A 17,595-nucleotide genomic window follows, 5' to 3' on the forward strand; every position below is an offset into this window, starting at 1 on the left:
TGCATATCACCTATGAAATCCAATTTCATTTTCAAAGCTGTACACTAGGTCTTAAATTGCCTCATTGTGTGTTCTCACTTTTCTTGAACAAGTAATTAGGAATGGGCACTGAACACAGCAAAAAAAAACTGCTTAAAAACTTCATGGATTATTTTTGGACTTGATACAATAGTAGGACAAAAGGAACTCCCAGTGCTCTCTAAGTCTCAGGAAGGTGGTGGTCTAAACTGAGGACTTGTTTTAAAAATCCAGCAGAAATACTAAATTGTGAAAGATCCATTAATACATCAACCTAGATTAGCTTTTACAAGGTTTTTTAGACAGCTAGCTATTTACAGTATTTCTCTTCAAACAAATGGATGTTGAAACTTTTCAGCGAGGACTGTTGCCTGACAGGCAGTAGATCTCAGCTAGTAAAAGCTTTTTTTCATTTTCATGTAAAGTAAAAAAAAACAACAACCAAGTTCTCCAAAGTTTACGCACTGTGTGTTTTAGAATTGCACTAGGAAAATTTAAGGCAATCCTACCTCTTTCACCTTGCCTGAGTCAATGACAAACACCACATCATTGACTGTTATGCTGGTTTCTGCAATATTAGTAGAAAGACTCTGCAAAGCAAAAAAACCAAAACCACCAAAACTAGAGTCACTGTAAAAGCAAAGGCAAAACAGATCATTGTAGCATCGGACAAAGTCCTCTAATACTTGCAATTTTGCGGATGCCAAAAGGTGGAGTTTCAAGCACTTTCTTCTGATCCAAAGTCTGCACACTTGAATGAAGCATGAAAACTTGGTATCTAATGCAAGACAAAAGGAACATTTTAAGGATCCTTAAAAGAAGCAATGAAAAGCCACAGCAACTAAAGGTTTTACCTGTGAGCATTAGCAGCAAATCTCTTGTCATCCAAAAGAATGCGGTCCCTGAGGCTCACTATCTCATCATACCCAGGAAGAAATATTAAAATTGCTCCTAAAAAAGGAAGTGGGTTTGCAAACTTAAACAGAAAATTCAAATACATGTCGACTAGCACTCAGAAGGTTTTAACGTTTGGAGATTGCTGAAAGAAGAGCACGATTCATCAGAAGCCAAAGCCACAACAGCTGGTTGGGTATTTACCTACCTGCATCACAACTATGACAGATGCTGTGAAGTAAGTGCATTATCAGATCCAGATCCACTTTTTCATCATCAAAACTGTGATGATAAGCTGCCAGTAGTTCTCTGTCCTCTGCACTAAGGTCACTACCACTATTTTGGACCAGGGAACTTTCATCCAGATTTCCAAATGCAAATGAAGCGCTGTAACAGAAAAATACACCAGAGTCAAGGCTGCCCCTTCGGGTTTGCATTGAGCCATCAGCTCAAACTTAGATCAGGACCAACACGACTATTGGTCTTGAATTCTAATGCTGAAGTGTAGCAGAAGGGAACCACCATACTATTGCTGTTCACTGATTTCAATGTTAACCCAACAAAGGATGCCCCTTCATTTATTAGTGCTAACTTTAGGTTTCTTCAACTTCATTGAAACAGAACCATAAGCAAATGAAAGTGTAAAGATACTTCTCATTTATCTGTTCAAGGAAAAATATTTAAGAGATACGTATTCTCCAAAAATTTCCCACTAGCAGAAACTGCACTAAGAGAAATTATAATAAATATAATCTTTACAAAACACTACCTCAACTATGATAACTGTAAGTTAATCAGAAAAGCATTCTTGAATGGCCTAGTGTACACATTACTTCTGTCAATTTTCTTTAACATGCCTATTGCATATAAAAAATATACAGATAAAAACACATGACAGATTTGTTTGCAAAGTAAGCATGTGAAAAGAAAATGGCACATAGCATACAATTAGCAAGTTGTGCAAACATAAACAATACAATACTGAGTACAAACTTGTTTGGTTTTGAAATTCTTATTCTTAAAAAAATAGGTATTGCTATTCAGTCCAGATTTTACAGCATGAAAAGCTAAAACCTGTTCTGATTCAAAGAACACAAACCTCAAATTCCCCATCACTATCATATACAACTCCTTCTGCAAAATAGCTACAGCTTACCTGTAGGATTCCAACAGATCAACAACCTCTGTCTGTCCAAAGTGCCTAGCCCAGTCCACAGCCATCCTGAAAGAGTTGCACAAGTAGTTCTATTAGATTTTTCACTTCAAAAGATGAAGATGAAGAGCACATCAGGTGAGGCAATTGATACCAGACTTTTGTACCCATTTCTCTCAGTTATCTCTCAGTTATTGCTGGATCTTCAACTTCCCATTTGAAATAGGTGTTAACAGCTATCTGACTTTTAGGTAACTACAGTTCTTTACCACAGAAGAATGTCCTTGCACACAGGAGCACCGGCAAACATGCACAAGGAAATGAGGAGGAAGGAGGTGCCATTCCTTTAAAAAGCCCACAACAACGTGCAGAGATCAGACCTGACTGTTTGCAGTACCCTTGATGTCATCTCCAAAAGTCACACCCCAGGCTTAACATTTGGCTATTTCAGGTCTTTCAGAAGCTGTCCTCCTCACAATGCACTTCACTGTTTTACACCTTTAAACTGCATTTCTTCCCAAGTTTTTCAAATGTTAGTACCAGATATCAGACCCCTGGAATCCTAATTCTTATCATTCCATACTACAGTTACAAACTGTACTTCCCTGCTTAGATGAAGACATACTCCATGACCACAGAACTTGAGTTTCTACAGATTCACAAATGTTTTTACATGCTACAACATATTTAGAAACATAACAGAAAGATCTTCTGATATAGGTAACTCCATGAAAATACAAACTGCCAAACATTTTGGTCCAATTCAGTAGATTACAGTTGTTCTGCTAAGCAGTGTCTTAAATAAGACCTCCTGAAACAAAGTTTATAGCTCATAATCAAGACCATGTAATTAAGAATTCAATTTAGAATTTACAGAAAACAATGTGATTAACAGGAGTTAGAGACTGTTTAGGCTGTCAAAATCTACAGTTCTTACAGCAGTGTCATAAGTTAGCAAATTAATTTAGATGTTAAAGAATTTTCTTTCTTTCTCCTGTATTGACAAATAAATCTATCTTTTGGTTTCTCTGTTTTTACCAGCCATTAGATGATTTGCAGTGGATACTTGCTCCCATGCTGATCAACTGTTCTACTTGACTCAAAAAGCCTCTCCCTGAAGAAATCATCAGAGCAGTCGCACCAGTTTCACTGTGCCTATAATCAACTGAGAAGTAAAACAAAAAAATCCAGCAAACCCCATAGAAATGTTATTTCTTCATCTAAATATAGTACAAATATTGCTTTCAAATTCCAGCCCAAAGAGAATTTGTTTCCTCACTTTATCTCTGCAGTCACTTCATGTCAATTCCACACTCTTTTAGAAACACACTTCTGTCAATACTTGAAAACAACATCATCAACTAACTAAACAACTCATTAATTCTGCTAGCCCTATCCATTTTTTCAGTAGGCATCAGAATGTAAAGGTAACAACATTTGAAACTGGAGAGAAAAGTAGCCATAAAAATCAAAGTAAAGTTGAGGTTGCTTTTTTCTTATGTAATAGCACATGAAACTTACCACTGACATTTTCAGTTAAAATAAGATTTAACACCTGAGCAAACGAATCAGTATCTTTATGCAACCAGATGTCAGAAAGACAGGAATCCATTTCTTTTACTATCCACGGTTCAAGGCAATTCACATCTTTTTCAGTCTGAAGATAAAAAACAATACTGAAAGATTAGTCTCTTCCAAGAGTTGTCTTCATTCTCATACATTACCCACAAAGAATTTGAATGGTAATTTTTCCCAGCAGCAACCAGAAATCCAGCACTCAGGTATCAATGCATTGATTTTGTCATATGCAAGTACTAACGCAATGGCAGTCGAGCCATTTGATCTGAGGAAAAGCTGTGTACAACCACCCTAACTGAAGAGCACGCTTCAGCTACAGCAGTTCACCCCAATCAAGTAATCTTTAAAATAGGTTAATATCCCCAAAGACTCTACAGAACTACCTATAGAAAATAGATTTTAAATGGCTAGTAATACAACACAAATACAAATGTCTCTTCCAACTAAAGAAAAAAATTACCAGTTGATTAAATACTGTGTCACCACCATCACCCAACCATTTGTACTCCTCATTTGCCCTTGGAACCGATTTTTGTCTCCGAGATGTCCTTTTGTTACTGTTGCCTTGAGCTGAACACCACTCAGCAAGAGTGTACTTCTGTTTCTCTTCTAGAATGCAAAATATTCCCCAAGAAAGTTTGAGTCATCTTTATTATCCATTGTTTTCTACTAAAAAAGACAGTTCCAGCAGGTCCAAGTTTTACCTATTCAACCTCTCTTATTTAATCTAGAATGCTACTACCAGTCCAACATAAATGACATGTTTAAGGGTACCCGAAGTGCACACTGCAAACAAGGGCTATAAGAACGAGGTAAAACCCACCACTTTGGTGTTGAACCCCCCAAGCCTCCATTATTTCAAACTACTGCATTCAAAGGGTCTTCCTTAAGTAATCACCTTCCACACAATCTCAGCCCAGATCTTTTTCCAGAAATGGAATGCTGAAGACAAGCGAGACAGTCCCTGCACGTAACAACTTATTTTTCTACACAAGTGGAAGAAACATTAGAAAACACCAGTGTCTTAAGTGAACCTTTCTGCCCCCAGTGATCAGAGATGAGCACTGTGATAAATATCCAGTTAGGACTGTATGTTATAGCTTTGGGGTTTGCTTTTTTTTTTTTTTTTAATTTCTTTAAATAATCACTGGGATCATTACTTTCGGGTGCCAGGAAAACTTCTGAAGCAGTATCTACTTAATCAACTGAAAACCAATGATGTTTAGCTCAAGAGTGTTAACACAAAAAATACATCCATGCCTGAAGAAAGCAGTGAAAAATATTACTGAAGGGAACAACTTGTCCATTTAGTGCAAGACTGTACAAAATCCTGCCTGCTTTAATAGCTGCACTTTAGTTTGCACCCAAAGGTACAGAGCATCCTATGCTTCTTTAGTATTCATGTGGGCACAGCCCCCAGTTCTCTATAACTCTACAGCATAATAATTAGAAAACAGATGACATTTATCAACTGAAAGAAAAAAGAATGCAACCACTAAATCAAAGTGATTTTTTTCATTAATTGCATAAACTATTTCAGTGATGTAAATACTGAGAGCTTAAAAATACTTGCTGTCATCTAATCACATCTCATTTAATCTCCTGACTTTGGAATTTTAACAGAAAAGTATCCTGTTAATTGTTTGTTCAATCAACCAATGATTCTCATTGCCAACCCTTACAATTAACAAGTCCACCGACCTTGCTGCTTCTCTTCTTTGTACTTCACCATCTCTTTGTTTGTATACCCAGTGCTTTGTAAAATGTCCTCCAGAAACAACTCTTTAACTTCAAAAGGCCTGCCTTTGACTAAAATAGAAAAAAATCCATAAAAGATTATATATTCACTAGCTTCACTTACAGCATTCATTTTTTCAAAAACTATCTTCACTGGAGTTTATTTTTCTCAGAATTATACAAAACAAAACATTTCCAAAGTAAAATGCCACCTTGTTTCTCCTCAACCTCTTCAATTTTATCAAGTGTTACAGCAAGAGATGTTCATAAGACTGACAGTTATTAATTTGTTTTTAATGAGAAAAAGAGAACAGCCGTTTTTTTTTAGGGTTACAAACAAGAACTCGCCATGTAAGTCTGCCACCTGGATTTAAAATTTCATTAATTAATAAGCAATTAATACAGCTTTTTGCAAGGTTCCACACGGAGACAGTACATCTTTGTACTGAACTACTTTCTTTTCATCAGAAGTATGTGAGAAGGGAGCCTTATCTCCATGTCCTCAACTTATTCAGCAAAGCTGAGCTTTCTTTACTGAATACTTCTTGACAGATGAGACATCCCAGTGGCCTCTCCCTTCTCATAATTTATCCTGATTTCTTTTTCAACATGACTGTTTTCTAGACCTTATCTGTGGACATTAAAGGATGCTTTTTGCATGAAGAATTCAAATCTCTGCATTTTGATTTCTTGTCCCTTAAGCTGACTCAGGATCACTCTGGATTTTCCTTCAGAAGGAACAATCCACAATTCACACACTTTTAGAAGCTGTCACAGAGGAAGCCTTCCAACACTGAGCACAAGCTCTGTGTACTACAGCAATCCACAGCTACAAAATGTTGGTTTCTGTGGTCAGAATTTTGTCCGCCATAATGCTGAAGGAGAATCAAACCTTTTACATTACATGAACAGACAAAGATGCTTCTTTTAGTTCTTAAATTCTCAAAAAAAGGAAAAAAAAAACAAAAAAAAAAGGGGGGAAACCATCTTTTCAATTGTTATTGGCCTGTTACATAACCAGCACAAGCACTGTGGTAAACTGGAGAGATTGCCATCAGAATTTCCAACACAAATTGACCGATCTGAAAGAACAGGAAGCTGCAAAAAGAGTAAACTGGAAAGCCACACAACAATCACAACTGAGGCTCTCGCTTGCAAAAAAAATTCAGAAAACATGAAAGCATGTATAATTTCCAGATTCCTGTCTCCAACAAGTTGCAAGTCTTATTTTACTAGGCAGAAATTCAAAACTGGGAACTAAACACTTCCATCTGTAAAAAAAAAAAATTAGGAAAAAGAGGTTTCCTCTCACAAACATTTGTTAAAATAAACCAGTAAGCAATCCCACTTCCTAAAACTGTTGAGATTTTTTTTAAAAAGGCTGACATGCAGAGAGTCTACCTGATTGTCAAATAAAGCATTTCTCTTAAAAGCTACTTTACATTAAGTAAAGTAATGTAAGCATAACAGCTTACATTAAACTTGGACATTATTGTTGAAAAAGTAAGAGGATTGCAAGGTGCCAGAGCAGGTCACCCATGCAGAACAACCTTCAAGCCAGGAGCGTGGGGAAAAAAACGCAAACCCACAAAACACCCCCATCTCCCACACATTTATATTTTGCCTCTACTAAAGATCAGTCACATGAAGTTAAAACAGCAATAATGGTAACTTTTCTTTGCATTTGAATGTAATCTAACTGCAGGTAACTGAGTCTGAACACAAACGAAGAGAAACTGGATGCCTTTTCTGAATATTCACCTAGATGAAGGGCTACTAATTTTCTTTAAATCAAAGAATCATGTCATTCTTTTTTCATGTGAAACCCGATCTGCCTGAGCCTGTATTTCTGAACTGATGAAACACAGTTAGCTGTGTTTCATCCAGTAACCAGTAACAACCTTCACCAAGCCTGAAGAGTGAGATTCTACTGGAATGTATTAATATGTATCACACTCATGTAGCTCCTAAGTCCTGTATCAGCATGAAGACAGCACTTCAATAACCTCTTCCTACTTCTTCAGTTAACAGTGGAGGGGGGCAGGATGTACCTGCATGTACAGAACTCCCAGTGACTAAAACACTTCACTCTGAACGAGGTGCAAATAGTCAAGAAACAAGAAACCTGAATACACAAAGAACAAGGATTCCTGGAACTCTCAGTGTATTCAGCACCTGCCTTTACTCAGAATAGTTTGCTACAGTTTACTAAGATCTCTCAGTCTCAGGGCAGGTATACTCAGATTTAAGAGTTAAGATCAAGACTTACTATGTATTACTGGGCAGCTTCCAAAATACCTAATAAAGAGATTTGTATCTACAGCAGCACCAGAAAGAATTAGTTTTAAATGATGCTGGTTTTGCAGCACATCTCTCAGTTTTATTAGCAAGAAGTCGCTGAACCTATCCCTCTCATGTACTTCATCCTGCAACAAAAGGAAAAAAAAAGAGATAAAAAGCCATCATAGATTCAGGATCACAACTTCTGACAAAAACAAACTTTTCTAAAAAAATAAAATACATGATTTGGTGGCACATTACAGAGGCCTTAAAATGTGTAAGTCTAGTTTAAGTAATAGGGTTTTATTTAAAAACTATCCATAAGGGAAAAAAAAAAAACACTTCAAAAAGTTTTTATCAGCGCTGAGTGCATTGCCATGCTGAAGCTGTACGCACCTTAACTTTAGAGGCTAAAGTGAATATCTGAGACCTCTCTGATTTTGTATTTAAAGCCAAATTTCAAGAAAACGCCACAAACCACAAATCCTACAAATCTTATTTTCATAAATTCTCACTTCACCACTGATGAGCATTTAAAGAAATGGATGACACCACATAATCAGAAAAACAGATTGCTTAGACAAGTCAAAGCCACACAAAGCCTATAAATTAAGGCACCTAACTGATTCATCATCTTTGTCATTCTTCTGTTTTGATTTCTATTATGAATGAAGGAAACAAGGACTCAAAATACAAGGCTTGTAGGCTGACATCAAGAATGTATAGATCATTCTCATGCCTTTTTAACTTTGATAAACAGGCAGGCACCTAAACTTACCTTTTAATCTTCAGGACTTCAATCTTGCCATAAGCATTCTAATTCCCCTTCCTTATTAAATTCCACAATAGGAATATTAGCATACTCATAAATGAACACATCTGAATAATTTGTTAGCCATTAGACTCCACATTATCTAGAAAACTCTGGGCAAACAAATGGACTGAAAACCTGGTAATGCTAAAACAAATGATAACAGGAATTCTGAGACAATCACATTGAACCACATCCATGTAAGCCTCCCTAAGGATTTGCTGCTGACAGGGGAAGTTCCGAAAAATTTACACTTCTGTCTTTCTCCACTCCTCCTGATTCCACAATTAATCATTGGCATGAAAATAAACTATTTTTACAGGAAAAACCACACACACGCAGAAAAACACCAAACTCCACAAAACAATCATGCTACTCTAAGGACTCAGAAAGTCTCTAAAGCTGATTCATCTTCTACCAAACAAAAACACCTGAAGTGCTCAGCAAATCTAAATAAAACAAATGAGGACCTCATTTTCCAAGGCAATACATATTGCCCCACCCCACATGAAAGACCACAGGATGCTCACCACAATAACATGGGTCACGGTGGAGAGGGTGCTGTCTCCTGCCATCAGCGTGCCAAGGAGCATGTCATTAGTGCAGAATGTTACCAGTGTCTTTGGAGAAACCCTATGGAACACATCACACAGACAGCTCAGGGGCTTTGCACCATTTAAAGGCAGCTAGCTTTCCAGGGATCAAAAATTAAAGCAGCTGCTGACCACAAGAGGAATTACAGTTCTCTCCCCAAAAGACTCCTGCACACCACTTGTTTTTAACCTATGCCTTTTCCCACACATTTCCTAACAATTTGTAGTGCTTGCGCCCCAAAACTTTGGACAACAGATTAATTGAAAAAATAAGATTCAGATTTTAATAAATAAGGAAGTAAAAGAGAAGCATGAAGAAATTCTGCATGCTCTCACTGCTCTTCTTGAACTGCTGCCTCTGTTGTGCAGGTTTTCCTCCCCTGTTCCCCACTGTCCCAGAGGCACTGCCACCATCACAGATGGGCTCAGCCTCGGCCACAGGCAGGTCTGTCTTGGCTGGCACCGGCTCTGTCACACACGGGAGAGGCTTCTGGCACCTCCTCACAGAAGCCTCCCCACAGCTCCCAAAGCCTTGCCTTGAGGACACAATACAGTACAGCTGACTAAATCACAAAGTCATCTGCTTCATCCTCTGCTCCTTCAGAAGCTCAAACTACTGAAATGTTACAATTCTATACCTGGGGAAGCTGTCCCAATAGAAACAGCAATTGTCACTACGCCCTCTGGTACTGCCATCCTAAAAGAAAACCTTAGAAATTATACTTCTGTCTTACTATAAACACCTCTAAACATCTCCATTCCAGATTTTTTTTTTTGTCCACACCTCAAAATATTGTTATTTCTCCCTTTTAGTGTTTCTCTGCAGCAATTGTAGTGATTCCTCTCAAGATGGATTTCCTGCACTGCTTCCAGCAATTCTTCCATTTTCACCTGACTTTGCTCTTCTTCTGCCAGCATAGTACTTCCATATATTAATTATCCAGCTTATTTGTGATACATCTTCACCAGCTCTTCTAATCTCTTTATATCCTTGTGAGCTTTCGTACACACATTTGAATTCTTACTGCGGCTTTGTTGTTCAAGCGCATTCATTTTCATCAGCTGTGTGTTATCTTTGTTCACTCAAGCAACACAACCTTTTGCCATCTTCTGGTCACTCATATCCCAACTGCTGGCCCTTCCCTGAAATGTCATTTGGCTACACGGTGCAAAGATGTAAAAACCCCACACAATCCATTCATGCTCTGCTTTACAGACAAATTCATCAAGTGATACTGAAATCTCTACTTTTACTTCACTTCATGTTTTAAACACAGAAGCTGAAGAAGAGTAAATTTAGCCCAAACTAGACTAATAAATAATGCTCATCTCCATCAGTCACTTTCCAATTTTGTTGTTTTCCCTTTTATGACTCCTATCAACTCACACTACATAACATTTCTTACAGCATGCTGGTCTTCACACCTACCTTCAAAGCTTGCAGAACTTTTGGATCCACACTTGTTACAAGTAGAGAGGGGGGAAAAAATAAAAAAAAAAAAGAAAGTGTAGACTTGATCTGAAAATCAGACAAAGATTTCCTTGCATACACTCCGCAGAAGAAGTCAACAGAAAATACCTGAGATTCAGTTCTATAAGACAACCTACTACATGAAACTGCAAAACACAGCAAGAAAGCCATCCTTTTCCCTCTTACGTATTCCTTACCTGCAGTAACATATCCCACCTGGGAGGCTGCAACCCAAACACACTGCAGTTTACCTGTGCACAAGATGCACAAGATCAACACAAGATCAACTGGCACTCAGAAATACCATTAGTACCTGCTTTCTAACCGGATCTGGTAACCAATTGTCTGGCCAATCTTCTCTCTTCTTTCTGCTGCCACTCTTTCAGCCACAGCAACAGCTGCTAAACGTCTGGGCTGAGTACAGAACACACGACAGGCAGTTCCATTCTTGTAGCAGTCATCAAGGATAAATTGAGGAATCTGTAAAGAAGTGGTTCAAATTTACTTTTTGAGAAAGTCACAGCTTAGTTAGCACAGGGAAACAATTTAACTGCATCTCAGTATTACACATTGCAAAAGACTTTTCATTAGGATTATCATGGCAAGCATACCTGAAGCAGTGGAAAATAAATTTCTAAGTATAACCTCTTTAGGTTTTTTTTAAGAAAAAACTCGCAGTGTCTCCCTCCTGCTTCAGAGAAATCTGAAAAAAAAAGTCCTGTAGATTATCTCTCATTTTAACACAAAAAATACTCTGGGTACTAAGAACAGAACTACCTTAGAAGAAAAAGGCCTATACAAACATCACAGCTACTTTCCCTTCAATATTTTGTATTGTTTTAAGGAAAAAATTGTATCTACCAGAAAAAATTGTGAGGAATCATTTTTGCTTTTAGTACCTATCTACTGGCTTAGTGTTTCAAAAGCAAGAAAGTGAATTGGAACAAGATTTTCAATCATACAGGAAAAGAAAAGCCTTAAAATAGCATCAAAATATCCCATATCACAAATATTACACAATTGTCATAAATACTGTTCTAGTTTTTATTTAATTGAAGAAACATACTTGTGTAGTTTTTCCTGATCCAGTCTCTCCTATGATCAAAACAATTTTATTGTCCTTTATTATTTGGACAATTTCTTCCTGTTTCTCAAGAACTGGTAGTGACTGCCTGAAGGAATCAAACTCTGATTCCCCTCTTTTCACTGGGACCTGGGGGATACCATCATTAAGTCGAAAAGTTATCTTGTTTACTTCTTTGTTTTCTGTGAAGACAAGGTAAAAGTTTATTTATGCAGGTACAGAGGAACGTCACAGAAAAACACTGCTCAAAAACTGTACTGAAAAATTAACATTGCTGACTTTTGATGCATCCCTGTGGGTAAAGTGACAAACCCATCACACATTTAGAAGTCATATTTATAGCAACATGTCCTCCTGCAGTGCTTGAAATAAATATCTTTCAAAACAGTTATTACTTTCATAGCTATTTTGAACAAAACCAGACTCTTCCAGAGCATTGCTCCAAGTCAAAGAAGCCCACAAAGAGCAAAAGGAGAAACAGAAACTAAACCAGAGAACACAGCCCGGTGGATTTTGGTGGCCCTTGTATCTGTGCCCACATTTCACACCTGCAGTTCTCCCTAGAAATACACACTTCCAGGGGTAAGCCTTGAAGCTATTCCACGCCTTTGCCTGAAATCATACTAATGCAAGCATGCTGTATCAAGAGTCCTGGCCCCCACACAGCAGTGTGATGTGTTACAAAGCAGTGCATAAGTAGCCAACAAACGGGCACATCTTCTGAGGCAGCTACTTCACATCCATCATTGCAAGTGCTACTCTCTAATTCCTTGAGAATTATCTTCCAGAAGAATGAAAAGCTTGCTGTAAAGTCAATTATACATATGTAATGTCAGTAACAGATTCATATACTAAATTTCAACCTCTGTTGTACCAAGACAAACACAGACTAAGAGATCGGGAGAACTAAAAATACATTCTTGAGATGCGGAGAAAGGCAAATATTAGACTGCTCATTAACTTATCCCTTACATTCCTAAGACATTGCATTTCAGTCCTTGCATTATAGGTTGCCTCTGTTCATTAAACAATCCTATTAAACAACTGAAACAATTGGAAATAACAGCAAAGGAAGCACTTCAAGAACAGACACCACCTATCAGAACCATGCCATTAAACAAGGCATATTGGTACAAGTGTTTTCTGTTCACTACACCCATCTCTGCACACAGAAACACACTGTAACTCTTCCACTTGTAGCTGCTAAAGCAATAATCTAGATTAAAACCTTGCTTTTTTTTTAAAAAAAAAAACCAACATTTTATCAGAAGTTTGTCTTTCAGTGAACTCTTCCATATTCAAGAAATCAAGAAGTCTGGACAGTAGTCTCTTAAGGACCAAATCTATTTTGTAGAGATGAAGAAATAAAAATTAAAATTCTTCATTTATCAAGGACATTAATTTCTACAAGCAGAACAGACAACTTCATTTTCTCATATGGGTGTTCTTACAGCAGCAGGGGAACACTGACTCTTCAATCCCACCTCACAGAACTTTTATGGAGCCACATTTCAAAATGTGCTTCCAAAAAGGTTTGGCTGGAACTGCCTCAAAGATTCTAAAGTAACACAACACAAGGTGGACATCACCATGTGCATGATATGACTTCCCAAGTTCCTCACAGCACCAGTTCCAAAAGACCTTAAAAGTAAGGAAAATTAATGCGTTTGCAAGAAGGTGTCTGTTAGGACACGAGAGGGGACAGAACAGAAAGAGGTTTCTTTTGTCTTTGGGCTGCAGGTGGTTTTTCCAAGTGGTGGCGATGGACAAGTCCAAAGCAGAACACACGCCCAACGTACCAGATTCAACAGCACAGGCATTTCCTCGCTCTGTCCTTGGCAGGAGTTCCGTGCCTTCCTTATTTGTGACGGGAAAGCGCTGAATCAGACTCCGAACAGCGTGTTTCGTACGGAGAGCCAAGCCACAAGTCATGCCTGCGTGTGCCTCTGATACATCCTTCTTCCTTACAGTCAGGTAGCGATTGGCTCCTTTTCTGTCGGCGGGAGAAGAAAACATACTTTAGGAAAAAGGAACCTACTCTAGGTTGACTTTGATCTGTCAAGGTAGGAGATGCTATGCAAAATCTTTGGGAAAAAAAAAACCAGAAATCACAGTGAGAAGCTTTTTTAATGGAGCCATTAAATCCACAAAGTATAAAAGCAAGCTGTCCCAAAAGGCATGTCACAAGCTTTTCCAAGCATGCATACAGCAATGAACACAGATGCTCATTTCTCTTTTACACTTTTTTCTCTAATACTATTCCTTGCAACACAGTTGAGTATGTTGAAAACATCAGTCAGGTTATCATTAGTCTTGAAATTCTATTGGTCTGCACCAAAAAACTGAAAATTGTACCCTGACTCACCCTTTGCTTTTAGATACCAGTCCAAGAGACTGACAGAGCCGGTGAACAAATGCTCTTTCAGTACTAGTGAAGCTAGAAGGAAATTCCATCTCTAGAAGAATGATAAATAATAATGAGAAAACAGTAACAATGCAACAGGCACTAATCTTGACAACTCAGTGTTACAGAACCACAGAATTGCTAGGATTGGAAGGGAGACCAGCCAGTGCAACCCCCTGCAGGGTCACCTGGAGCAGCTGACAGAGGAACACATCTAGGGTTTGGGATGTCTCCAGAGGGGCAAACTCAGCACTTTCCCTGGGCAGCAGTTTCAGTGCTCTGCCACTCTCAAAGGAAAGAAGTTCTCCCTCATGTTCAGGTGGAACTTCTTGTGTTTTAAGTTATGGCCACTGCTCCTTGTCCTGCCACCAAAAAGTCTGCACCGCCTTCCTGGGACTCATCTTGAAGATCTTCGTATGCATTAGTGAGATCCCCTCTCGGTCTCCTCTAGGCTTAACAGGACCAACTCCCACACCTCTCCTGATAAGAGATGCTCCAGACCTCTCATCTCATCTCGGTGGTCTCTGCCGGACCCCTGCAGTGGCTCCCTGTCTCTGTGCTGGGGAGCCCAGAGCTGGACACAGCACCCCAGCCGTGCCTCACTAGGGCCGGGCAGAGGGGCAGGATCCCCTCCCTGACCCGCTGCCAGCGCCCTCCCAACAGCCGCAGGCTGCCCCCGGGCCGGGCTGTGCCGCGCACCCGCCTCGTCCCCGCTCCGGAACCGCTCCAGGGCGAGCTGCACCGCCATTTCCACCACCTCGTCCACGCCGACCTCCCTGAGGGCCTCGGCCCGGGCGCGCCCCGCGGCGCCGGCAGCCCAGTCCCCCGCAGCCCCGCCGGGCTGCCGCCGCAGAACCCGCCTGTGTCGCGACATGGCCCCGACACGGCCCCACACGGCCCCACACGGATCGGGGGCCGCAGCTGCTCGGCCCGAGGGGCGGCGCTGGCGGCGGGCGGGGCCTGCGTGGAGTCACCCACAGCCCCGTCGGGCCGAAGGGAAGGAAATTGGCTCTTTTCCCGACGGTAGGGCCAAGCCTGCCTAGTACCGAGGTATGTGTATGGCTGTGGCCAAAACGTGGCACTGGTGCCCTGTCCGGTCATAAATTACGTGCTTTAATTCATGGTATTAAACGTAGCTGTGGCGAGGGTCATCTCGGCCCTCAGCCTCCTCACTCTGTAAAGTGTTACTTGCCCTTGGTTTTGGATCGTCTTTTCCTGCTGTCCTTTGACTCCACGCTGAGGACACGAGGTAGAAACTAAACCCAATCCTCTTGGGCTTGACGCAGGGCTCGGGATTGAAGGCTGCTGCTTTGGAAACATCATCGGTCAGAAGGAGAGTACTTGGAAGAAGAACAAACTACTCCTCCGTTTGAACAAACATCCTCAGTTGTGAACTGAAGTGAGCAATTAAATAAATAGAAGATAAACACTCACTGTCTGATGCAGCTGACTGAAAAACAGCTCTTAAGCCACCTCTACCAAAGCTTTTACAAGACTAACTTCAGCATAATTCTGCACTGAGAGATCACACTGGAGCGGAACAATTGATCTGTTCTAAGGTTATTTTTAAATTTTTTTTCAGTTTTCAGTTCAGCTATCTGACTGTGTATCTTCAATCAAAGTACATAATGCTAGGTCCTCATAGCTGTTTTTGTGACATTCAGTACTGCCACCGCAAAGCACATCACAGTTATTATGGAAAATTAAACACTTCAGCTGAATAAGATGAGCATTCCTCTTATCATCCTTGGTATCAACAGTAAAAAATGAGAGTTCATAACTAATTTGAAAGAGTCACATCAGAAATCTTTAATTATGAACCCAGATCTCTTAACAGTTTTTGCCTCTTAACAGCATCATCTTGCCTTCCTATAGACAAAAGCCCCATGATTCTGAAAAATGATTCCTCAGGTTCAATTCTGCTCTCAGTTTGCAATCCTGTAAATACAGCAGGGCACAGAGATAACTAACTGTTGGGTTAAGTCTCATCTACATGGCTGAGACTGGCGTCAAGCCTGAGTGCATCCTGCATAACAAATTCCTTAATACATGCCTTTCTTCTTCACTGCTTTTTTGACTGTCCAATGCTATTAGAAGGGTGAAAAAAGAGGAGAGTGTGGTCAGGCATGCACTGCCTGCTGCAGCCCTGCTAAATACTGAGTTGCAGTCTGCACTCAGAATATGAATAAGCAAAGCATTGTGCTTACCCAGGCTCTTAGACATGGAGGTTTTATTCTTTATACGTATTCTCTTAATAAAAATCACTAGCTGTGGTTTTTCATATTAAAAATAACAATCTGTAAGGATTTAAAAATTCCGTTTTCATGATTGGCCTCAGAAATACCTTCTGGCTAATGTTGACTCAAAACAAATAACCCCTGGAATAAGAATGATTTCCTCGTATTAACGTATGTCCAAATACCCATGTATTTTTTATAAGAGGAATTAAGAAGCAGCACAGTTTTATGCAAAAATACATCTGCACGTTTAAATACAATTAGGTATTCTTATTTTACCCTCCCTAGAGGCACTTCTGCTGACTTCTTTTCAGTTTGCAGAACATTTTCTCTCTTGTAAACACTCTTATGTTCCACAAAAGATGCCAGTTCTACCAGAAAAAGAACTGCAAAGGAAGTTAGTGAAACAGTATTATCAATTCTGTACTGTGTTAGATTTTGTCAGGTTTGGCTGCAAAATAATTAGTCTTTCTGGTTTTTGTTTGTTTGGGATTTTTTAAAGATTTTAAGTGCTGTAAGACTTCTTAGCTGTTGAAATATGATGCAAGGATCACTGGTGAGCCAATTCTTCAAGACCAAGTTAATGAAAGAGCACAAGATTTAGTTCTCTTTTCAGTTCCTTGATTATTTGAAAAAAAAAAAAAAGGAATTCCAGTATGTAGGGGTTTAAGCATTATAGTAAATTTGTAAGCAGACAGCTGTTGGCTGCTGTGATCATTAATGTTGCCATGAAGTAAGTTATGTATTTATACACATTTAGGGAAGTAAGACTGATGTCAAATTCTATTGAGAGATATTTGTTTAATAAATTAACTGCAGTGAAAATGGGCATTTCTTGCTCTACTGCACACTCCTGGATACACTGATCCATTGATAGTTCCCCAGACCTTTGGCTGCTGATGCGGGTGATTGCCTCTGCCCCATTTCTGGAACCTCTCCTATCATCTACTGACACATCATTCCTTACTTCTCTGTCTTTTCCACTTCCCTTACTTCAGTTTTTGTTGATTTTTGAGACATCAAGGAAAAAGCCTTTTGATCAGTTCTGTCCTTGTAAAACAACCTCTCTCAGGTGCTCACTTGCCACAGTGCAGAACTTGGTCTTTGTCTCTACAAATCCATTTCCCACATCACTGCTGAACTGAACTGAGCCGCAACCCTTCAGTGCCCTCAAGGCATCCAGAGAGTTCAGCAACGACTCCAGGACGAAGGCTGGGAAGAGCGTGATTCCCAACAGGGTCAGATATGCCCCAGGTCTTCCCACAGCTTTCTCCACTACTCCTCACTCCTAAATTGAGAAACTCTAGTTTCCAGGGTGAGCAAATGACAGAGGAC

The sequence above is a fragment of the Vidua macroura genome, chromosome Z (genome assembly GCF_024509145.1).
Source record: "Vidua macroura isolate BioBank_ID:100142 chromosome Z, ASM2450914v1, whole genome shotgun sequence".
Taxonomy (NCBI): Eukaryota; Metazoa; Chordata; class Aves; order Passeriformes; family Viduidae; genus Vidua; species Vidua macroura.